The sequence below is a fragment of the Pristiophorus japonicus genome, chromosome 16, assembly GCF_044704955.1.
Source record: "Pristiophorus japonicus isolate sPriJap1 chromosome 16, sPriJap1.hap1, whole genome shotgun sequence".
NCBI classification, from domain to species: domain Eukaryota; kingdom Metazoa; phylum Chordata; class Chondrichthyes; family Pristiophoridae; genus Pristiophorus; species Pristiophorus japonicus.
In genome coordinates this window covers 76,659,472-76,683,971 of record NC_091992.1, presented here as the reverse complement: position 1 = coordinate 76,683,971, position 24,500 = coordinate 76,659,472, and the positions used below count along the sequence as shown (strand labels likewise).

Below are 24,500 nucleotides of genomic sequence, written 5' to 3'. Positions count from 1 at the left end.
GAGGAGGGACAGAGAGAGAGAGATGCAGAGAGAGAGAAAGAGAGAGAGCGATAGAGAGATAGAGAGAGAGATACAGAGAGAGACAGAGAGATTGACAGAGAGGGTGCACAGGAGAGTGACAGAAAAACAGATGAACTTTTTTTGAAAGGGCGGTGAGAGACGAGAATAAAGAGCAAAAACACAGGGAGGAACAGAGTGAGCAAGGCAAAGATGTGACAAAACATGAAACAGCAAGTCGGGGAACACGAGACGCGTGTACATGTCGGAGAGAGAGAGATATGGAGATACAGAGAGAAAGCTAGAGTGAGAGATACGGAGAGAGTGAGATACGGAGAAAGAGAGATACAGAGAGAAAGATAGAGTGAGAGATACGGAGAGAGTGAGATACGGAGAAAGAGAGATACTAGAGAGAGAGCTACAGATAGAGAGATACAGAGAGAGAGATATACAGAGAGAGAGAGAGAGATACAGAGAGAGAGAGATACAGAGCGAGAGATAGAGAAAGAGATGCAGAGAGAAAGATAGAGAGAGAGAGATACAGAGAGAGAGAGAGATACAGAGCGAGAGAGATACAGATTGTGAGAGAGATACAGAGAGAGAGATATATAGAGAAAGATACAGAGAGGGAGAGATACAGAGAGAGAGAGTGATAGATACAGAGAGAGAGAGAGTGAGAGATACAGAGAAAGAGAGAGATACAGCAAGGGAGAGATACAGAGAGATACAGAGAGAGAGATATGGAGAGACTATAGAGAGAGAGAGATACACAGAGAGAGAGAGGTACAAAAAGAGAGAGAGATACAAAGAGAGAGATAGAGAGAGAGAGATACAGAGAGAGAGAGAGAGAGACAGAGAGAGAGATTCAGAGAGAGAGAGAGACAGAGAGAGAGATAGTGAGATGGAGATACAGAGAGAGAGACAGAGAGAGATACAGAGATAGAGATACAGAGAGAGAGAAACAGAGAAAGAGATACAGAGAGAGATACAGAGAGAGAGAGAGAGACAGACATATAGAGAGAGAGAGTTACAGAGAGAGAGAAAGAGAGATAAAGATTCAGAGAGAGAGACAGACAGATAGAGAGAGAGAGATACAGAGAGAGAGAGACAGAGAGAGAGAGAGATACAGAGAGAGAGACAGAGAGAGAAAGATACAGAGAGAAAGATACAGAGAGAGAGACAGAGAGAAATAGAGAGAGAGAGAGAATCATAGAAATTTACGACAGAAGGAATCCATTCGACCCATCATGTCTGTGCAAGGAGATTGAGACAGAGAGACAGAGAGAGACAGAAAGAGATTGAGGCAAAGAGAGAGATTGAGAGAGAGAGAGAGAGAGACATACAGAGAGGCACACTCACACACACACAGTGAGAGACAGAAAGAGAGCGAGAGAGACATAGATAGACAAAGATGGAGAGAGAGGCATAGAGAAAGGTAGAGAGACAGACAGAGACAGAAAGAGAAAGATACAGAGAGTCAGACAGAGAGAAGAGAGACAGAGAGATTGACAGAGAGGGAGCACAAGAGAGAGAGAGAGTGACAGAAAAACAGATGCACACTCAAGTCCAAGGCATCATGACTGAAGCACTGGCATTTTCATTTCCTTTGTCGATTATTCTTGTGCTGCCTCTCAGTGCTGCCAATGTAGTGCCCAATATAGTGCCCAATGTAGTGCCCAATGTAGTCAAAATGTAGTGCCAAATGTAGTGCTCAATGTAGTGCCCAATGTAGTACACAATGTAGTGCCCAATGTAGTACCCAATGTAGTACCCAATGCAGTACCAATGTAGTGCCCACTGTAGTACCCAATGTAGTGCCCAATGTAGTGTCCAATGTAGTGGCCAATGTAGTGTCCAATGTAGTACCAATGTAGTGCCCAATGTAGTACACAATGTAGTGCCCAATGTAATACCAATGTAGTGGCCAATGTAGTGTCCAATGTAGTACCAATGTAGTGCCCAATGTAGTACACAATGTAGTGCCCAATGTAGTACCAATGTAGTGGCCAATGTAGTGTCCAATGTAGTGCCCAATGTAGTACCAATGTAGTGCCCAATGTAGTACACAATGTAGTGCCCAATGTAGTACCAATGTAGTGGCCAATGTAGTGTCCAATGTAGTGCCCAATGTAGTACCAATGTAGTGCCCAATGTAGTGCCAATGTAGTGCCCAATGTAGTGCCCAATGTACTGCCCAATGTAGTGCCAATGTAGTGCCCAATGTAGTGCCAATGTAGTGCCCAATGTAGTACCCAATGTAGTGGCCAATGTAGTGTCCAATGTAGTGCCCAATGTAGTACCAATGTAGTGCCCAATGTAGTACCAATGTAGTGCCCACTGTAGTACCCAATGTAGTGTCCAATGTAGTGCCCAATGTAGTACCAATGTCGTGCCCAATGTAGTACACAATGTAGTGCCCAATGTAGTACCCAATGTAGTGCACAATGTAATGTCCAATGTAGTGCCCAATGTAGTGCCCAATGTAATGTCCAATGTAGTGCCCAATGTAGTGCCCAATGTAGTGCCCAATGCAGTACCCAATGTAGTGCCAATGTAGTGCCCAATGTAGTGCCCGATATATTGCCCAATGTAGTGCCAATGCAGTACCCAATGTAGTACCAATGTAGTGCCCACTGTAGTACCAATGTAGTGCCAATGTAGTGCCAATGTACTACCCAACATAGTGTCCAATGTAGTGCCCAATGTAGTGCCAATGTAGTACCTAATGTAGTGTTCAATGTAGTACCCAATATAGTACCCAATGTAGTGCCAATGTAGTGCCCAATGTAGTGCCAATGTAGTACCAATGTAGTGCCCAACGTAGTACCCAATGTAGTGCCCAATGTAGTGTTCAATGTAGTGCCCAATGTAGTACCAATGCAGTGCCCAATGTACTACCCAATGTAGTGCTCAATGTAGTGCAAATGTAGTGCCCAATGTAGTACCAATGTAGTGCCCATTGTAGTACCCAATGTACTGCCCAATGTAGTGCCAATGTAGTGCCCAATATAGTACCAATGCAGTGCCCAATGTACTACCCAATGTAGTGCCCAATGTAGTGCCCAATGTAGTGTCCAATGTAGTACCCAATGTACTGCCCAATGTAGTGTCCAATGTATTGTCCAATGTAGTGCCCAATGTAGTGCCAAACGTAGTGCCAATGTACTACCCAATGTAATGCCGAATGTAGTGTCCAATGTAGTGTCCAATGTAGTGTCAAATGTAGTGCCAATGTACTACCCAACGTAGTGTCCAATGTAGTGCCCAATGTAGTGCCAATGTAGTGCCCAATGTAGTACCCAATGTAGTGTTCAATGTAGTGCCCAATGTAGTGCCCAATGTAGTGTCCAATGTAGTGCCAATGTACTACCCAATGTAGTGTCCAATGTAGTGCCAATGTATTACCCAATGTAGTGTCCAATGTAGTGCTAATGTAGTTCCCAATGTAGTACCCAATGTAGTTTTCAATGTAGTGCCCAATGTAGTGTCCAATGTAGTACCAATGTAGTACCCAATGTAGTGTCCAATGTAGTGCCAATGTACTACCCAACGTAGTGTTCAATGTAGTGCCCAATGTAGTGCCAATGTAGTGCCCAATGTAGTACCTAATGTAGTGTTCAATGTAGTGTCCAATGCAGTGCTCAATGTAGTACCCAATGTAGTGCCCAATGTAGTGCCCAATGTAGTGCCAATGTACTACCCAATGTAGTGCCAATGTAATACCCAATGTAGTGCCAATGTAGTGCCCAATGTAGTACCCAATGTAGTGCCCAATGTAGTGCCGAATGTAGTACCCAATGTAGTGCTCAATGTAGTGCCCAATGTAGTGCCCAATGTAGTGCCAATGTAGTGTCCAATGTAGTGCCCAAAGTAGTACCCAATGTATTGCCAATCTAGTGCCCAATGTAGTGTCCAATGTAGTGCCCAATGTAGTGCCCAATGTAGTGCCCAATTTAGTGCGCAATGTAGTGCCAATGTAGTGCCCAATGTAGTACCCAATGTAGTGCCCAATGTAGTGCCTAATGTAGTGCCCAGTGTAGAGCTCAATGTAGTGCCCAATGTAGTGCCCAATGTAGTGCCAATGTAGTGTCCAAAGCAGTGCCAATGTAGTGCCCAATGTAGTACCCAATGTAGTGCCAATGTAGTGCCCAATGTAGTGCCCAATGTAGTGCCAATGTAGTGCCCAATGTAGTACCCAATGTAGTGTTCAATGTAGTGCCCAATGTAGTGCCCAATGTAGTGTCCAATGTAGTGCCAATGTACTACCCAATGTAGTGTCCAATGTAGTGCCAATGTACTACCCAATGTAGTGTCCAATGTAGTGCTAATGTAGTTCCCAATGTAGTACCCAATGTAGTTTTCAATGTAGTGCCCAATGTAGTGCCCAATGTAGTACCAATGTAGTACCCAATGTAGTGTCCAATGTAGTGCCAATGTACTACCCAACGTACTGTCCAATGTAGTGCCCAATGTAGTGCCAATGTAGTGCCCAATGTAGTACCTAATGTAGTGTTCAATGTAGTGTCCAATGCAGTGCTCAATGTAGTACCCAATGTAGTGCCCAATGTAGTGCCCAATGTAGTGCCAATGTACTACCCAATGTAGTGCCAATGTAATACCCAATGTAGTGCCAATGTAGTGCCCAATGTAGTACCCAATGTAGTGCCCAATGTAGTGCCGAATGTAGTACCCAATGTAGTGCTCAATGTAGTGCCCAATGTAGTGCCCAATGTAGTGCCAATGTAGTGTCCAATGTAGTGCCCAAAGTAGTACCCAATGTATTGCCAATCTAGTGCCCAATGTAGTGTCCAATGTAGTGCCCAATGTAGTGCCCAATGTAGTGCCCAATTTAGTGCGCAATGTAGTGCCAATGTAGTGCCCAATGTAGTACCCAATGTAGTGCCCAATGTAGTGCCTAATGTAGTGCCCAGTGTAGAGCTCAATGTAGTGCCCAATGTAGTGCCCAATGTAGTGCCAATGTAGTGTCCAAAGCAGTGCCAATGTAGTGCCCAATGTAGTACCCAATGTAGTGCCAATGTAGTGCCCAATGTAGTGTCCAATGTAGTGCCCAATGTAGTACCCAATGTACTGCCCAGTGTAGTGCCCAATGTAGTGCCCATTGTAGTGTCCAATGTAGTACCAATGTAGTGCTCAATTTAGCACCAAATGTAGTACCCAATGTAGTGGCCAATGCAGTGCCCAAAGTAGTGCCAAAGTAGTGCCCAATGTAGTGCCAAATGCAGTGCCCAATGTAGTACCCAATGAGGAGCACAATGAAGTGCCAATGTAGTACCAAGTGTAGTACCGAATGTAGTGCCCAATGTAGTGCCAATGTAGCGCCCATTATATTGCCCAATGTAGTGCCCAATGTAGTGCCAATGTAGTGCCCAATGTAGTACCAATGCAGTGCCCAATGTACTACCCAATGTAGTGCCCAATATAGTGCCCAATGTAGTGTCCAATGTAGTACCCAATGTACTGCCCAATGTAGTGTCCAATGTATTGTCCAATGTAGTGCCAATGTAGTGCCCAATGTAGTACCTAATGTAGTGTTCAATGTAGTACCAAATATAGTACCCAATGTAGTGCCAATGTAGTACCAATGTAGTGCCCAACATAGTACCCAATGTAGTGCCCAATGTAGTGTTCAATGTAGTGCCCAATGTGGTACCAATGTAGTGCCCAATGTAATACCCAATGTAGTGCTCAATGTAGTGCCCAATGTAGTGCCAATGTAGTGCCCAATGTAGTACCAATGCAGTGCCCAATGTACTACCCAATGTAGTGCTCAATGTAGTGCAAATGTAGTGCCCAATGTAGTACCAATGTAGTGCCCATTGTAGTACCCAATGTAGTGCCCAATGTAGTGCCAATGTAGTGCCCAATGTAGTACCAATGCAGTGCCCAATGTACTACCCAATGTAGTGCCCAATGTAGTGCCCAATGTAGTGTCCAATGTAGTACCCAATGTACTGCCCAATGTAGTGTCCAATGTATTGTCCAATGTAGTGCCCAATGTAGTGCCAAACGTAGTGCCAATGTACTACCCAATGTAATGCCCAATGTAGTGCCCAATGTAGTACCAATGTAGTGCCCAATGTAGTGCCAATGTAGTGCCCAATGTAGTACCAATGTAGTGCCCAATGTAGTGCCAATGTAGTGCCCAATGTAGTGCCAATGTAGTGGCCAATGTAGTGTCCAATGTAGTGCCCAATGTAGTACCAATGTAGTGCCCAATGTAGTACCAATGTAGTGCCCACTGTAGTACCCAATGTAGTGTCCAATGTAGTACACAATGTAGTGCCCAATGTAGTACCAATGTAGTGCCCAATGTAGTACCAATCTAGTGCCCAATGTAGTGGCCAATGTAGTGTCCAATGTAGTGACAAATGTAGTGCCCAATGTAGTACCCAATGTAGTGCACAATGTAATGTCCAATGTAGTGCCCAATGTAGTGCCCAATGTAGTGCCCAATGTAATGTCCAATGTAGTGCCCAATGTAGTGCCCAATGTAGTGCCCAATGCAGTACCCAATGTAGTGCCCAATGTAGTGCCCGATATATTGCCCAATGTAGTGCCAATGCAGTACCCAATGTAGTACCAATGTAGTGCCCACTGTAGTACCAAATATAGTGCCAATGTAGTGCCAATGTACTACCCAACGTAGTGTCCAATGTAGTGCCCAATGTAGTGCCAATGTAGTGCCCAATGTAGTACCTAATGTAGTGTTCAATGTAGTACCCAATATAGTACCCAATGTAGAGCCAATGTAGTGCCCAATGTAGTGCCAATGTAGTACCAATGTAGTGCCCAATGTAGTACCCAATGTGGTACCTAATGTAGTACCAATGTAGTACCAATGCAGTGCCCAATGTACTACCCAATGTAGTGCCCAATGTAGTGCCCAATGTAGTGTCCAATGTAGTACCCAATGTACTGCCCAATGTAGTGTCCAATGTATTGTCCAATGTAGTGCCCAATGTAGTGCCAAACGTAGTGCCAATGTACTACCCAATGTAATGCCCAATGTAGTGTCCAATGTAGTGTCCAATGTAGTGTCAAATGTAGTGCCAATGTACTACCCAACGTAGTGTCCAATGTAGTGCCCAATGTAGTACCCAATGTAGTGTTCAATGTAGTGCCCAATGTAGTGCCCAATGTAGTGTCCAATGTAGTGCCAATGTACTACCCAATGTAGTGTCCAATGTAGTGCCAATGTACTACCCAATGTAGTGTCCAATGTAGTGCCAATGTAGTTCCCAATGTAGTACCCAATGTAGTTTTCAATGTAGTGCCAATGTACTACCCAACGTAGTGTCCAATGTAGTGCCCAATGTAGTGCCAATGTAGTGTCCAATGTAGTGCCCAATGTAGTACCAATGTAGTACCCAATGTAGTGTCCAATGTAGTGCCAATGTACTACCCAACGTAGTGTCCAATGTAGTGCCCAATGTAGTGCCAATGTAGTGCCCAATGTAGTACCTAATGTAGTGTTCAATGTAGTGTCCAATGCAGTGCTCAATGTAGTACCCAATGTAGTGCCCAATGTAGTGCCCAATGTAGTGCCAATGTACTACCCAATGTAGTGCCAATGTAATACCCAATGTAGTGCCAATGTAGTGCCCAATGTAGTACCCAATGTAGTGCCCAATGTAGTGCCGAATGTAGTGCCCAATGTAGTGCTCAATGTAGTGCCCAATGTAGTGCCCAATGTAGTGCCAATGTAGTGTCCAATGTAGTGCCCAATGTAGTACCCAATGTATTGCCAATCTAGTGCCCAATGTAGTGCCAATGTAGTGCCCAATGTATTGCCAATGTAGTACCCAATGTAGTGCCAATGTAGAGCTCAATGTAGTGCCAATGTATTACCCAATGTAGTGCTCAATGTAGTGCCCAATGTAGTACCCAATGCAGTGCTCAATTTAGTGCCCAATGTAGTGCTCAATGTTGTACCCAATGTAGTGCCAATGTAGTGCTCACTGTAGTACCCAATGTAGTGCCCAATGTAGTGCTCAATGTAGTACCCAATGTAGTGCCAATTAAGTACCTAATGTAGTGCTCAATGCAGAGCCCAATGTAGTGCCCAATGTAGTGCCAATGTAGTTCCCAATATAATGCCCAGTGCAGTGCCAATGTAGTGCCCAATGTAGTGCCCAATGTAGTGCCCAATGTAGTACCCAATGTAGTGCCCAATTCAATGCCCAATGTAGTACCCGATGTAGTGCCCAATGCAGTGCCCAATGTAGTACAGGATGTAGTGCTCAATGTAGTACCCAGTGTAGTACCCAATGTAGTGGCTAATGTAGTGCCAATGTAGTACCCATTGTATTGCCAATGTAGAGCCAATGTAGTGCCCAATGTAGTGCCCGATGTAGTGCCCAATGTAGTGCCCAATGCAGTACCCAATGTAGTGCCCAATGTAGTGCCAATGTAGTGCCAATGTAGTACCCAATGTAGTGCCCAATGTAGTGTCAATGTAGTACCCAATGTAGTACCCAATGTCGTGCCCAATATAGTGACAATATAGTACCCAATGTAGTACCCAATGTAGTGCTAAATGTAGTGCCAATGTAGTACCCGATGCAGTGCCCAATGTAGTGCCCAATGTAGTGCCCAATGTAGTACCCAATGCAGTGCCCAATGTAGTGCCCAATGTAGTGCTCAATGTAGTGCCAATGTGGTACCCAATGTCGTACCCAATGTAGTGCCAATGTAGTGCCCAATGTAGTGCCAATGTAGTACCAATGTAGTGCCCAACATAGTACCCAATGTAGTGCCCATTGTAGTACCCAATGTACTGCCCAATGTAGTGCCAATGTAGTGCCCAATGTAGTACCAATGCAGTGCCCAATGTACTACCCAATGTAGTGCCCAATGTAGTGCCCAATGTAGTGTCCAATGTAGTACCCAATGTACTGCCCAATGTAGTGTCCAATGTATTGTCCAATGTAGTGCCCAATGTAGTGCCAAACGTAGTGCCAATGTACTACCCAATGTAATGCCCAATGTAGTGTCCAATGTAGTGTCCAATGTAGTGTCAAATGTAGTGCCAATGTACTACCCAACGTAGTGTCCAATGTAGTGCCCAATGTAGTACCCAATGTAGTGTTCAATGTAGTGCCCAATGTAGTGCCCAATGTAGTGTCCAATGTAGTGCCAATGTACTACCCAATGTAGTGTCCAATGTAGTGCCAATGTACTACCCAATGTAGTGTCCAATGTAGTGCCAATGTAGTTCCCAATGTAGTACCCAATGTAGTTTTCAATGTAGTGCCAATGTACTACCCAACGTAGTGTCCAATGTAGTGCCCAATGTAGTGCCAATGTAGTGTCCAATGTATTGCCCAATGTAGTACCAATGTAGTACCCAATGTAGTGTCCAATGTAGTGCCAATGTACTACCCAACGTAGTGTCCAATGTAGTGCCCAATGTAGTGCCAATGTAGTGCCCAATGTAGTACCTAATGTAGTGTTCAATGTAGTGTCCAATGCAGTGCTCAATGTAGTACCCAATGTAGTGCCCAATGTAGTGCCCAATGTAGTGCCAATGTACTACCCAATGTAGTGCCAATGTAATACCCAATGTAGTGCCAATGTAGTGCCCAATGTAGTACCCAATGTAGTGCCCAATGTAGTGCCGAATGTAGTGCCCAATGTAGTGCTCAATGTAGTGCCCAATGTAGTGCCCAATGTAGTGCCAATGTAGTGTCCAATGTAGTGCCCAATGTAGTACCCAATGTATTGCCAATCTAGTGCCCAATGTAGTGCCAATGTAGTGCCCAATGTATTGCCAATGTAGTACCCAATGTAGTGCCAATGTAGAGCTCAATGTAGTGCCAATGTAGTACCCAATGTAGTGCTCAATGTAGTGCCCAATGTAGTACCCAATGCAGTGCTCAATTTAGTGCCCAATGTAGTGCTCAATGTTGTACCCAATGTAGTGCCAATGTAGTGCTCACTGTAGTACCCAATGTAGTGCCCAATGTAGTGCTCAATGTAGTACCCAATGTAGTGCAATTAAGTACCTAATGTAGTGCTCAATGCAGAGCCCAATGTAGTGCCCAATGTAGTGCCAATGTAGTTCCCAATATAATGCCCAGTGCAGTGCCAATGTAGTGCCCAATGTAGTGCCCAATGTAGTGCCCAATGTAGTACCCAATGTAGTGCCCAATTCAATGCCCAATGTAGTACCCGATGTAGTGCCCAATGCAGTGCCCAATGTAGTACAGGATGTAGTGCTCAATGTAGTGCCCAATGTAGTACCCAATGCAGTGCTCAATTTAGTGCCCAATGTAGTGCTCAATGTTGTACCCAATGTAGTGCCAATGTAGTGCTCACTGTAGTACCCAATGTAGTGCCCAATGTAGTGCTCAATGTAGTACCCAATGTAGTGCCAATTAAGTACCTAATGTAGTGCTCAATGCAGAGCCCAATGTAGTGCCCAATGTAGTGCCAATGTAGTTCCCAATATAATGCCCAGTGCAGTGCCAATGTAGTGCCCAATGTAGTGCCCAATGTATTGCCCAATGTAGTACCCAATGTAGTGCCCAATTCAATGCCCAATGTAGTACCCGATGTAGTGCCCAATGCAGTGCCCAATGTAGTACAGGATGTAGTGCTCAATGTAGTACCCAGTGTAGTACCCAATGTAGTGGCTAATGTAGTGCCAATGTAGTACCCATTGTATTGCCAATGTAGAGCCAATGTAGAGCTCAATGTAGTGCCAATGTAGTACCCAATGTAGTGCTCAATGTAGTGCCCAATGTAGTACCCAATGCAGTGCTCAATTTAGTGCCCAATGTAGTGCTCAATGTTGTACCCAATGTAGTGCCAATGTAGTGCTCAATGTAGTACCCAATGTAGTGCCCAATGTAGTGCTCAATGTAGTACCCAATGTAGTGCCAATTAAGTACCTAATGTAGTGCCCAATTCAATGCCCAATGTAGTACCCGATGTAGTGCCCAATGCAGTGCCCAATGTAGTACAGGATGTAGTGCTCAATGTAGTACCCAGTGTAGTACCCAATGTAGTGGCTAATGTAGTGCCCAATGTAGTGCCAATGTAGTGCCAATGTAGTACCCATTGTATTGCCAACATAGAGCCAATGTAGTGCCCAATGTAGTGCCCGATGTAGTGCCCAATGTAGTGCCCAATGTAGTACCCAATGTAGTGCCCAATGTAGTGCCAATGTAGTGCCAATGTAGTGCCAATGTAGTACCTAATGTAGTACCAATGTAGTGCTCAATGTAGTGCCCAATGTAGTGCCCAAGGTAGTGCCTAGTGTAAGTACCCAATGTAGTGCACAATGTAGTGCTCAATGTAGTACCCAATGTAGTGCCAATGTGGTACCCAATGTCGTACCCAATGTAGTGCCAATGTAGTGCCCAATGTAGTGCCAATGTAGTACCAATGTAGTGCCCAACATAGTACCCAATGTAGTGCCCATTGTAGTACCCAATGTACTGCCCAATGTAGTGCCAATGTAGTGCCCAATGTAGTACCAATGCAGTGCCCAATGTACTACCCAATGTAGTGCCCAATGTAGTGCCCAATGTAGTGTCCAATGTAGTACCCAATGTACTGCCCAATGTAGTGTCCAATGTATTGTCCAATGTAGTGCCCAATGTAGTGCCAAACGTAGTGCCAATGTACTACCCAATGTAATGCCCAATGTAGTGTCCAATGTAGTGTCCAATGTAGTGTCAAATGTAGTGCCAATGTACTACCCAACGTAGTGTCCAATGTAGTGCCCAATGTAGTACCCAATGTAGTGTTCAATGTAGTGCCCAATGTAGTGCCCAATGTAGTGTCCAATGTAGTGCCAATGTACTACCCAATGTAGTGTCCAATGTAGTGCCAATGTACTACCCAATGTAGTGTCCAATGTAGTGCCAATGTAGTTCCCAATGTAGTACCCAATGTAGTTTTCAATGTAGTGCCAATGTACTACCCAACGTAGTGTCCAATGTAGTGCCCAATGTAGTGCCAATGTAGTGTCCAATGTATTGCCCAATGTAGTACCAATGTAGTACCCAATGTAGTGTCCAATGTAGTGCCAATGTACTACCCAACGTAGTGTCCAATGTAGTGCCCAATGTAGTGCCAATGTAGTGCCCAATGTAGTACCTAATGTAGTGTTCAATGTAGTGTCCAATGCAGTGCTCAATGTAGTACCCAATGTAGTGCCCAATGTAGTGCCCAATGTAGTGCCAATGTACTACCCAATGTAGTGCCAATGTAATACCCAATGTAGTGCCAATGTAGTGCCCAATGTAGTACCCAATGTAGTGCCCAATGTAGTGCCGAATGTAGTGCCCAATGTAGTGCTCAATGTAGTGCCCAATGTAGTGCCCAATGTAGTGCCAATGTAGTGTCCAATGTAGTGCCCAATGTAGTACCCAATGTATTGCCAATCTAGTGCCCAATGTAGTGCCAATGTAGTGCCCAATGTATTGCCAATGTAGTACCCAATGTAGTGCCAATGTAGAGCTCAATGTAGTGCCAATGTAGTACCCAATGTAGTGCTCAATGTAGTGCCCAATGTAGTACCCAATGCAGTGCTCAATTTAGTGCCCAATGTAGTGCTCAATGTTGTACCCAATGTAGTGCCAATGTAGTGCTCACTGTAGTACCCAATGTAGTGCCCAATGTAGTGCTCAATGTAGTACCCAATGTAGTGCAATTAAGTACCTAATGTAGTGCTCAATGCAGAGCCCAATGTAGTGCCCAATGTAGTGCCAATGTAGTTCCCAATATAATGCCCAGTGCAGTGCCAATGTAGTGCCCAATGTAGTGCCCAATGTAGTGCCCAATGTAGTACCCAATGTAGTGCCCAATTCAATGCCCAATGTAGTACCCGATGTAGTGCCCAATGCAGTGCCCAATGTAGTACAGGATGTAGTGCTCAATGTAGTGCCCAATGTAGTACCCAATGCAGTGCTCAATTTAGTGCCCAATGTAGTGCTCAATGTTGTACCCAATGTAGTGCCAATGTAGTGCTCACTGTAGTACCCAATGTAGTGCCCAATGTAGTGCTCAATGTAGTACCCAATGTAGTGCCAATTAAGTACCTAATGTAGTGCTCAATGCAGAGCCCAATGTAGTGCCCAATGTAGTGCCAATGTAGTTCCCAATATAATGCCCAGTGCAGTGCCAATGTAGTGCCCAATGTAGTGCCCAATGTATTGCCCAATGTAGTACCCAATGTAGTGCCCAATTCAATGCCCAATGTAGTACCCGATGTAGTGCCCAATGCAGTGCCCAATGTAGTACAGGATGTAGTGCTCAATGTAGTACCCAGTGTAGTACCCAATGTAGTGGCTAATGTAGTGCCAATGTAGTACCCATTGTATTGCCAATGTAGAGCCAATGTAGTGCCCAATGTAGTGCCCGATGTAGTGCCCAATGTAGTGCCCAATGTAGTACCCAATGTAGTGCCCAATGTAGTGCCAATGTAGTGCCAATGTAGTACCCAATGTAGTGCCCAACGTAGTGTAAATGTAGTACCCAATGTAGTACCCAATGTCGTGCCCAATATAGTGACAATATAGTACCCAATGTAGTACCCAATGTAGTGCTAAATGTAGTGCTAATGTAGTACCCGATGCAGTGCCCAATGCAGTGCCCAATGTAGTGCCCAATGTAGTGCTCAATGTAGTGCCAATGTGGTACCCAATGTCGTGCCCAATGTAGTGCCAATGTAGTGCCCAATGTATTGCCAATGTAGTACCCAATGTAGTGCCAATGTAGAGCTCAATGTAGTGCCAATGTAGTACCCAATGTAGTGCTCAATGTAGTGCCCAATGTAGTACCCAATGCAGTGCTCAATTTAGTGCCCAATGTAGTGCTCAATGTTGTACCCAATGTAGTGCCAATGTAGTGCTCAATGTAGTACCCAATGTAGTGCCCAATGTAGTGCTCAATGTAGTACCCAATGTAGTGCCAATTAAGTACCTAATGTAGTGCCCAATTCAATGCCCAATGTAGTACCCGATGTAGTGCCCAATGCAGTGCCCAATGTAGTACAGGATGTAGTGCTCAATGTAGTACCCAGTGTAGTACCCAATGTAGTGGCTAATGTAGTGCCCAATGTAGTGCCAATGTAGTGCCAATGTAGTACCCATTGTATTGCCAACATAGAGCCAATGTAGTGCCCAATGTAGTGCCCGATGTAGTGCCCAATGTAGTGCCCAATGTAGTACCCAATGTAGTGCCCAATGTAGTGCCAATGTAGTGCCAATGTAGTGCCAATGTAGTACCTAATGTAGTACCAATGTAGTGCTCAATGTAGTGCCCAATGTAGTGCCCAAGGTAGTGCCTAGTGTAAGTACCCAATGTAGTGCACAATGTAGTGCTCAATGTAGTACCCAATGTAGTGCCCAATTTAGTGCCCAAATGCAGTTTCCAATGTAGTGCCCAATGTAGTGCCAATGTAGTACCCAATGTAGTACCCAATGTAGTACCCAATGTAGTACCAATATAGTGCCCAATGTAGTGCCCAATGTAGTGCCAATGTAGTACCTAATGTAGTGCCAATGTAGTGCTCAATGTAGTGCCCAAGGTAGTGCACAATGTAAGTACCCAATGCAGTGCCAATGTAGAGACAATGTAGTGCCAATGTAGAGCAAATGTAGTGCCCATTGTAGTACCCGATGTAGTGCTCAATGTAGAGACAATGTAGTGCCAATGTAGTGCCAATGTAGTGCCCAATGTAGTGCCAATGTAGTGCCCAATGTAGTACCCAACGTAGTGCTCAATGTAGTACCCAATGTAGTGCCAATGTAATACCCAATGTAGTGCCAATGTAGTGCCAATGTAGTACCCAATGTAGTGCCCAATGTAGTGCCAATGTAGTTCCAATTTGGTACCGAATGTAGTACCCAATGCAATGCCAATGTAGTGCCAATGTAATGCCAATTTAGGGCCCAATGTAGTATCCAATGTCGTGCTCAATGTAGTACCCAACGTAGTGCTCAATGTAGTGCCCAAAGTAGTGCCAATGTAGTACCCAATGTAGTGCCAATGTAGTGCCCAATGTAGTGCCAATGTAGTGCCCAATGTAGTGCTCAATGTAGTGCCCAAAGTAGTGCCAATGTAGTACCCAATGTAGTGCCAATGTAGTGCCCAATGTAGTGCCAATGTAGTGCCCAATGTAGTGCCCAATGCAGTGCCCAATTTAGTGCCCAATGCAATGCCCAATGTAGTACCCGATGTAGTGCCCAATGCAGTGCCCAATGTAGTACAGGATGCATTGCTCAATGTAGTACCCAGTGTAGTACCCAATGTAGTGGCTAATGTAGTCCCCAATGTAGTGCCAATGTAGTGCCAATGTAGTACCCATTGTATTGCCAATGTAGAGCCAATGTAGTGCCCAATGTAGTGCCCGATGTAGTGCCCAATGTAGTGCCCAATGTAGTACCCAATGTAGTGCCCAATGTAGTGCCAATGTAGTGCCAATGTAGTACCCAATGAAGTGCCCAATGTAGTGCCAATGTAGTACCCAAAGTAGTACCCAATGTCGTGCCCAATATAGTGTCAATGTAGTACCCAATGTAGTGCCCAGTGTAGTGCCCAATGTAGTACCCAATGTAGTGCCCAATGTAGTGCCCAATGCAGTGCTCAATGTAGTGCCCAATGCAATGCCCAATGTAGTACCCGATGTAGTGCCCAATGCAGCGCCCAATGTAGTACAGGATGCATTGCTCAATGTAGTACCCAGTGTAGTACCCAATGTAGTGGCTAATGTAGTCCCCAATGTAGTGCCAATGTAGTGCCAATGTAGTACCCATTGTATTGCCAATGTAGAGCCAATGTAGTGCCCAATGTAGTGCCCGATGTAGTGCCCAATGTAGTGCCCAATGTAGTACCCAATGTAGTGCCCAATGTAGTGCCAATGTAGTACCCAATGAAGTGCCCAATGTAGTGCCAATGTAGTACCCAAAGTAGTACCCAATGTCATGCCCAATATAGTGCCAATGTAGTACCCAATGTAGTGCCCAGTGTAGTGCCCAATGTAGTACCCAATGTAGTGCCCAATGTAGTGCTCAATGTAGTACCCAATGTAGTGCCAATGAAGTACCTAATGTAGTGCTCAATGTAGAGCACAATGTAGTGCCCAATGTAGTGCCAATGTAGTGCCCAATATAGTGCACAATGCAGTGCCAATGTAGTACCCAATGTAGTGCCTAATGGAGTGCCCAATGCAATGCCCAATGTAGTACCCGATGTAGTGCCCAATGCAGTTCCCAATGTAGTACAGGATGTAGTGCCCAATGTAGTACCCAATGTAGTGCCCAATTTAGTGCCCAATGCAGTTTCCAATGTAGTGCCCAATGTAGTGCCAATGTAGTACCCAATATAGTACCCAATGTAGTACCAATATAGTGCCCAATGTAGTGCCCAATGTTGTGCCAATGTAGTGCCAATGTAGTACCCAATGTAGTGCCAATGTATTGCCCAATGTAGTGCCAATTTAGCACCCAATGTAGTGCCCAATGTAGTGCCCAATGTAGTGCCAATGTAGTACCCAATGTAGTACCCAATGTCGTGCCCAATATAGTGCCAATGTAGTACCCAATGTAGTGCCCAATGTAGTACCCAATGTAGTGCTAAATGTAGTGCCAATGTAGTACCTGATGCAGTGCCCAATGTAGTGCCCAACGTAGTGCCCAATGTAGTGCTCAATGTCGTGCCAATGTGGTACCCAATGTAGTGCCCAATGTAGTGTCCAATGTAGTGCCAATATAGTAGCCAATATAGTGCCCAATGTAGTACCCAATGTAGTGCCCAATGTAATGTTCAATGTAGTGCCCAATGTACTACCCAAAGTAATGCCCAATGTAGTGCCCAATGTAGTGTCCAATGTAGTACCCAACGTAGTGCCCAATGTAGTGTCCAATGTAGTGCCAATATAGTACCCAATATAGTGCCCAATGTCGTACCCAATGTAGTACCCAATGTAGTGTTCAATGTAGTGCTCAATGTAGTGCCAATGTAGTACCCAATGTAATACCCAATGTAGTGTCCAATGTTGTGCCAATATAATACCCAATGTAGTACCCAATGTAGTGCCCAATGTAGTGCCAATGTAGTGCCCAATGTAGCACCAAAAGTAGTGCCCAATGTAGTGACACTGTGGTATCCAATGCAGTTCCCAATGTAGTGCTAATGTACTACCCAATGTAGTACCCATTGTAGTGCCAATGTAGTGCCCAATGTAGTGCCAATGTAGTGCCCAATGCAGTACCCAATGTAGTACCCAATGTGGTACATAATGTAGTACCAATGTAGTGCTCAATGTAGTACCCAATGTAGTGCCCAATGTAGTGCCCAAGGTAGTGCCTAATGTAAGTACCCAATGTAGTGCACAATGTAGTGCCCAATGTAGTACCCAATGTAGTGCCCAATGCAGTTTCCAATGTATTGCCCAATGTAGTGCCCAATGTAGTGCCAATGTAGTACCCAATGTAGTACCCAATGTAGTACCAATATAGTGCCCAATGTAGTACCCAATGTAGTACCAATATAGTGCCCAATGTAGTGCCCAATGTAGTGCCAATGTAGTGCCAATGTAGTACCCAATGTAGTACCAATATAGTGCCCAATGTAGTGCCCAATGTTGTGCCAATGTAGTGCCAATGTAGTACCCAATGTAGTGCCAATGTATTGCCCAATGTAGTGCCAATTTAGCACCCAATGTAGTGCCCAATGTAGTGCCCAATGTAGTGCCAATGTAGTACCCAATGTAGTACCCAATGTCGTGCCCAATATAGTGCCAATGTAGTACCCAATGTAGTGCCCAATGTAGTACCCAATGTAGTGCTAAATGTAGTGCCAATGTAGTACCTGATGCAGTGCCCAATGTAGTGCCCAACGTAGTGCCCAATGTAGTGCTCAATGTCGTGCCAATGTGGTACCCAATGTAGTGCCCAATGTAGTGTCCAATGTAGTGCCAATATAGTAGCCAATATAGTGCCCAATGTAGTACCCAATGTAGTGCCCAATGTAATGTTCAATGTAGTGCCCAATGTACTACCCAAAGTAATGCCCAATGTAGTGCCCAATGTAGTGTCCAATGTAGTACCCAACGTAGTGCCCAATGTAGTGTCCAATGTAGTGCCAATATAGTACCCAATATAGTGCCCAATGTCGTACCCAATGTAGTACCCAATGTAGTGTTCAATGTAGTGCTCAATGTAGTGCCAATGTAGTACCCAATGTAATACCCAATGTAGTGTCCAATGTTGTGCCAATATAATACCCAATGTAGTACCCAATGTAGTGCCCAATGTAGTGCCAATGTAGTGCCCAATGTAGCACCAAAAGTAGTGCCCAATGTAGTGACACTGTGGTATCCAATGCAGTTCCCAATGTAGTGCTAATGTACTACCCAATGTAGTACCCATTGTAGTGCCAATGTAGTGCCCAATGTAGTGCCAATGTAGTGCCCAATGCAGTACCCAATGTAGTACCCAATGTGGTACATAATGTAGTACCAATGTAGTGCTCAATGTAGTACCCAATGTAGTGCCCAATGTAGTGCCCAAGGTAGTGCCTAATGTAAGTACCCAATGTAGTGCACAATGTAGTGCCCAATGTAGTACCCAATGTAGTGCCCAATGCAGTTTCCAATGTATTGCCCAATGTAGTGCCCAATGTAGTGCCAATGTAGTACCCAATGTAGTACCCAATGTAGTACCAATATAGTGCCCAATGTAGTACCCAATGTAGTACCAATATAGTGCCCAATGTAGTGCCCAATGTAGTGCCAATGTAGTGCCAATGTAGTACCCAATGTAGTGCCAATGTATTGCCCAATGTATTGCCCAATGTAGTGCCCAATGTAGTGCCAATGTAGTACCCAATGTAGTACCCAATGTCGTGCCCAATATAGTGCCAATGTAGTACCCAATGTAGTGCTAAATGTAGTACCCGATGCAGTGCCCAATGTAGTGCCCAATGTAGTGCCCAATGTAGTACCCAATGTAGTGCCAATGTAGTACCCAATGTAGTACCCAATGTCGTGCCCAATATAGTGCCAATGTAGTACCCAATGTAGTGCTAAATGTAGTGCCAATGTAGTACCCGATGCAGTGCCCAGTGTAGTGCCCAATGTAGTACCCAATGCAGTGCCCAATGTAGTGCCCAATGTAGTGCTCAATGTAGTGCCAATGTGGTACCCAATGTCGTGCCCAATGTAGTGCCAATGTAGTGCCCAATGTAGTGCCAATGTAGTACCCAATGTAGTGCCAATGTAGAGCTCAATGTAGTGCCAATGTAGTACCCAATGTAGTGCTTAATGTAGTGCCCAATGTAGTACCCAATGCAGTGCTCAATTTAGTGCCCAATGTAATGCCCAATGTAGTGCTCAATGTTGTACCCAATGTAGTGCCAATGTAGTGCCAATGTAATACACAATGTAGTTCTCAATGTAGTGCCCAATGTAGTACCCAATGTAGTGCCCAATGCAGTTTCCAATGTATTGCCCAATGTAGTGCCCAATGTAGTGCCAATGTAGTACCCAATGTAGTACCCAATGTAGTACCAATATAGTGCCCAATGTAGTACCCAATGTAGTACCAATATAGTGCCCAATGTAGTGCCCAATGTAGTGCCAATGTAGTGCCAATGTAGTACCCAATGTAGTGCCAATGTATTGCCCAATGTAGTGCCCAATGTAGTGCCCAATGTAGTGCCAATGTAGTACCCAATGTAGTACCCAATGTCGTGCCCAATATAGTGCCAATGTAGTACCCAATGTAGTGCTAAATGTAGTGCCAATGTAGTACCCGATGCAGTGCCCAATGTAGTGCCCAATGTATTGCCCAATGTAGTACCCAATGCAGTGCCCAATGTAGTGCCAATGTAGTACCCAATGTAGTACCCAATGTCGTGCCCAATATAGTGCCAATGTAGTACCCAATGTAGTGCTAAATGTAGTGCCAATGTAGTACCCGATGCAGTGCCCAATGTAGTGCCCAATGTAGTACCCAATGCAGTGCCCAATGTAGTGCCCAATGTAGTGCTCAATGTAGTGCCAATGTGGTACCCAATGTCGTGCCCAATGTAGTGCCAATGTAGTGCCCAATGTAGTGCCAATGTAGTACCCAATGTAGTGCCAATGTAGAGCTCAATGTAGTGCCAATGTAGTACCCAATGTAGTGCTTAATGTAGTGCCCAATGTAGTACCCAATGCAGTGCTCAATTTAGTGCCCAATGTAATGCCCAATGTAGTGCTCAATGTTGTACCCAATGTAGTGCCAATGTAGTGCCAATGTAGTACACAATGTAGTTCTCAATGTAGTGCCCAATGTAGTGCCAATGTAGTACACAAAGTAGTTCTCAATGTAGTGCCCAATGTAGTGCCCAATGTAGTGCCAATGTAGTACACAATGTAGTGCTCAATGTAGTGCCTAATGTAGTGACCAATGTAGTGCCAATGTAGTGCTCAACGTAGTACCCAATGTAGTGCCCAATGTAGTGCTCAATATAGTACCCAATGTAGTGCCAATTAAGTACCTAATGTAGTGCTCAATGTAGAGCCCAATGTAGTGCCCAATGTAGTGCCAATGTAGTTCCCAATATAATGCCCAGTGCAGTGCCAATGTAGTGCCCAATGTAGTGCCCAATGCAGTGCCCAATGTAGTGCCCAATGTAGTGCCCAATGTAGTGCCCAATTCAATGCCAAATGTAGTACCCGATGTAGTGCCCAATGCAGTGCCCAATGTAGTACAGGATGTAGTGCTCAATGTAGTACCCAGTGTAATACCCAATGTAGTGGCTAATGTAGTGCCCAATGTAGTGCCAATGTAGTGCCAATGTAGTACCCATTGTATTGCCAATGTAGAGCCAATGTAGTGCCCAATGTAGTGCCCGATGTAGTGCCCAATGTAAGTACCCAATGTAGTGTTCAATGTAGTGCTCAATGTAGTGCCAATGTAGTACCCAATGTAATACCCAATGTAGTGTCCAATGTTGTGCCAATATACTACCCAATGTAGTGCCCAATTTAGTGCCCAATGCAGTTTCCAATGTAGTGCCCAATGTAGTGCCCAATGTAGTGCCAATGTAGTACCCAATGTAGTACCCAATGTAGTACCAATATAGTGCCCAATGTAGTGCCCAATGTAGTGCCAATGTAGTGCCAATGTAGTACCTAATGTAGTGCCAATGTAGTGCTCAATGTAGTGCCCAAGGTAGTGCCCAATGTAAGTACCCAATGTAGTGTTCAATGTAGTGCTCAATGTAGTGCCAATGTAGTACCCAATGTAATACCCAATGTAGTGTCCAATGTTGTGCCAATATACTACCCAATGTAGTACCCAATGTAGTGCCCAATGTAGTGCCAATGTAATGCCCAATGTAGCACCAAAGGTATTGCCCAATGTAGTGCCACTGTGGTATCCAATGCAGTTCCCAATGTAGTGCCAATGTACTACCCAATGTAGTACCTAATGTAGTTCCAATGTAGTGCCCAATGTAGTGCCAATGTAGTGCCCAATGTAGTACCCAATGTAGTACCCAATGTGGTACCTAATGTAGTACCAATGTAGTGCTCAATGTAGTACCCAATGTAGTGCCCAATGTAGTGCCCAAGGTAGTGTCTAATGTAAGTACCCAATGTAGTGCACAATGTAGTGCCCAATGTAGTACCCAATGTAGTGCCCAATGCAGTTTCCAATGTAGTGCCCAATGTAGTGCCCAATGTAGTGCCAATGTAGTACCCAATGTAGTACCCAATGTAGTACCAATATAGTGCCCAATGTAGTACCCAATGTAGTGCCAATGTATTGCCCAATGTAGTGCCCAATGTAGTACCCAATGCAGTGCTCAATTTAGTGCCCAATGTAATGCCCAATGTAGTGCTCAATGTTGTACCCAATGTAGTGCCAATGTAGTGCCAATGTAGTACACAATGTAGTTCTCAATGTAGTGCCCAATGTAGTGCCAATGTAGTACACAAAGTAGTTCTCAATGTAGTGCCCAATGTAGTGCCCAATGTAGTGCCAATGTAGTACACAATGTAGTGCTCAATGTAGTGCCTAATGTAGTGACCAATGTAGTGCCAATGTAGTGCTCAACGTAGTACCCAATGTAGTGCCCAATGTAGTGCTCAATGTAGTACCCAATGTAGTGCCAATTAAGTACCTAATGTAGTGACCAATGTAGTGCCAATGTAGTGCTCAACGTAGTACCCAATGTAGTGCCCAATGTAGTGCTCAATATAGTACCCAATGTAATGCCAATTAAGTACCTAATGTAGTGCTCAATGTAGAGCCCAATGTAGTGCCCAATGTAGTGCCAATGTAGTTCCCAATATAATGCCCAGTGCAGTGCCAATGTAGTGCCCAATGTAGTGCCCAATGTAGTGCCCAATGCAGTGCCCAATGTAGTGCCCAATGTAGTGCCCAATGTAGTGCCCAATTCAATGCCCAATGTAGTACCCGATGTAGTGCCCAATGCAGTGCCCAATGTAGTACAGGATGTAGTGCTCAATGTAGTACCCAGTGTAATACCCAATGTAGTGGCTAATGTAGTGCCCAATGTAGTGCCAATGTAGTGCCAATGTAGTACCCATTGTATTGCCAATGTAGAGCCAATGTAGTGCCCAATGTAGTGCCCGATGTAGTGCCCAATGTAAGTACCCAATGTAGTGTTCAATGTAGTGCTCAATGTAGTGCCAATGTAGTACCCAATGTAATACCCAATGTAGTGTCCAATGTTGTGCCAATATACTACCCAATGTAGTGCCCAATTTAGTGCCCAATGCAGTTTCCAATGTAGTGCCCAATGTAGTGCCCAATGTAGTGCCAATGTAGTACCCAATGTAGTACCCAATGTAGTACCAATATAGTGCCCAATGTAGTGCCCAATGTAGTGCCAATGTAGTGCCAATGTAGTACCTAATGTAGTGCCAATGTAGTGCTCAATGTAGTGCCCAAGGTAGTGCCCAATGTAAGTACCCAATGTAGTGTTCAATGTAGTGCTCAATGTAGTGCCAATGTAGTACCCAATGTAATACCCAATGTAGTGTCCAATGTTGTGCCAATATACTACCCAATGTAGTACCCAATGTAGTGCCCAATGTAGTGCCAATGTAATGCCCAATGTAGCACCAAAGGTATTGCCCAATGTAGTGCCACTGTGGTATCCAATGCAGTTCCCAATGTAGTGCCAATGTACTACCCAATGTAGTACCTAATGTAGTGCCAATGTAGTGCCCAATGTAGTGCCAATGTAGTGCCCAATGTAGTACCCAATGTAGTACCCAATGTGGTACCTAATGTAGTACCAATGTAGTGCTCAATGTAGTACCCAATGTAGTGCCCAATGTAGTGCCCAAGGTAGTGTCTAATGTAAGTACCCAATGTAGTGCACAATGTAGTGCCCAATGTAGTACCCAATGTAGTGCCCAATGCAGTTTCCAATGTAGTGCCCAATGTAGTGCCCAATGTAGTGCCAATGTAGTACCCAATGTAGTACCCAATGTAGTACCAATATAGTGCCCAATGTAGTACCCAATGTAGTGCCAATGTATTGCCCAATGTAGTGCCCAATGTAGTGCCCAATGTAGTGCCAATGTAGTACCCAATGTAGTGCCCAATGTAGTGCTAAATGTAGTGCCAATGTAGTACCCGATGCAGTGCCCAATGTAGTGCCCAATGTAGTGCCCAATGTAGTACCCAATGCAGTGCCGAATGTAGTGCCCAATGTAGTGCTCAATGTAGTGCCAATGTGGTAGCCAATGTCGTGCCCAATGTAGTGCCAATGTAGTGCCCAATGTAGTGCCAATGTAGTACCCAATGTAGTGCCAATGTAGAGCTCAATGTAGTGCCAATGTAGTACCCAATGTAGTGCTCAATTAAGTGCCCAATGTAGTACCCAATGCAGTGCTCAATTTAGTGCCCAATGTAGTGCCCAATGTAGTGCTCAATGTTGTAGCCAATGTAGTGCCAATGTAGTGCCAATGTAGTACACAATGTAGTTCTCAATGTAGTGCCCAATGTAGTGCCCAATGTAGTGCCAATGTGGTACACAAAGTAGTTCTCAATGTAGTGCCCAATGTAGTGCCCAATGTAGTGCCAATGTAGTACACAATGTAGTGCTCAATGTAGTACCCAATGTAGTGCCCAATGTAGTGCTCAATGTAGTACCCAATGTAGTGCCAATTAAGTACCTAATGTAGTGCTCAATGTAGAGCCCAATGTAGTGCCCAATGTAGTGCCAATGTAGTTCCCAATATAATGCCCAGTGCAGTGCCAATGTAGTGCCCAATGTAGTGCCCAATGCAGTGCCCAATGTAGTGCCCAATGTAGTACCCAATGTAGTGCCCAATTCAATGCCCAATGTAGTACCCGATGTAGTGCCCAATGCAGTGCCCAATGTAGTACAGGATGTAGTGCTCAATGTAGTACCCAGTGTAGTACCCAATGTAGTGGCTAATGTAGTGCCCAATATAGTGCCGATGTAGTGCCAATGTAGTACCCATTGTATTGCCAATGTAG

General features: G+C 44.6%; 1 protein-coding gene across 1 annotated transcript in view; it reads right to left on the bottom strand.

Annotated features, from left to right (window-relative positions):
* pkd1b (polycystic kidney disease 1b) overlaps nt 1-24,500 on the bottom strand; it is a 370,954-nt gene that overhangs the window by 138,659 nt on the left and 207,795 nt on the right. The window lies entirely within an intron of this gene.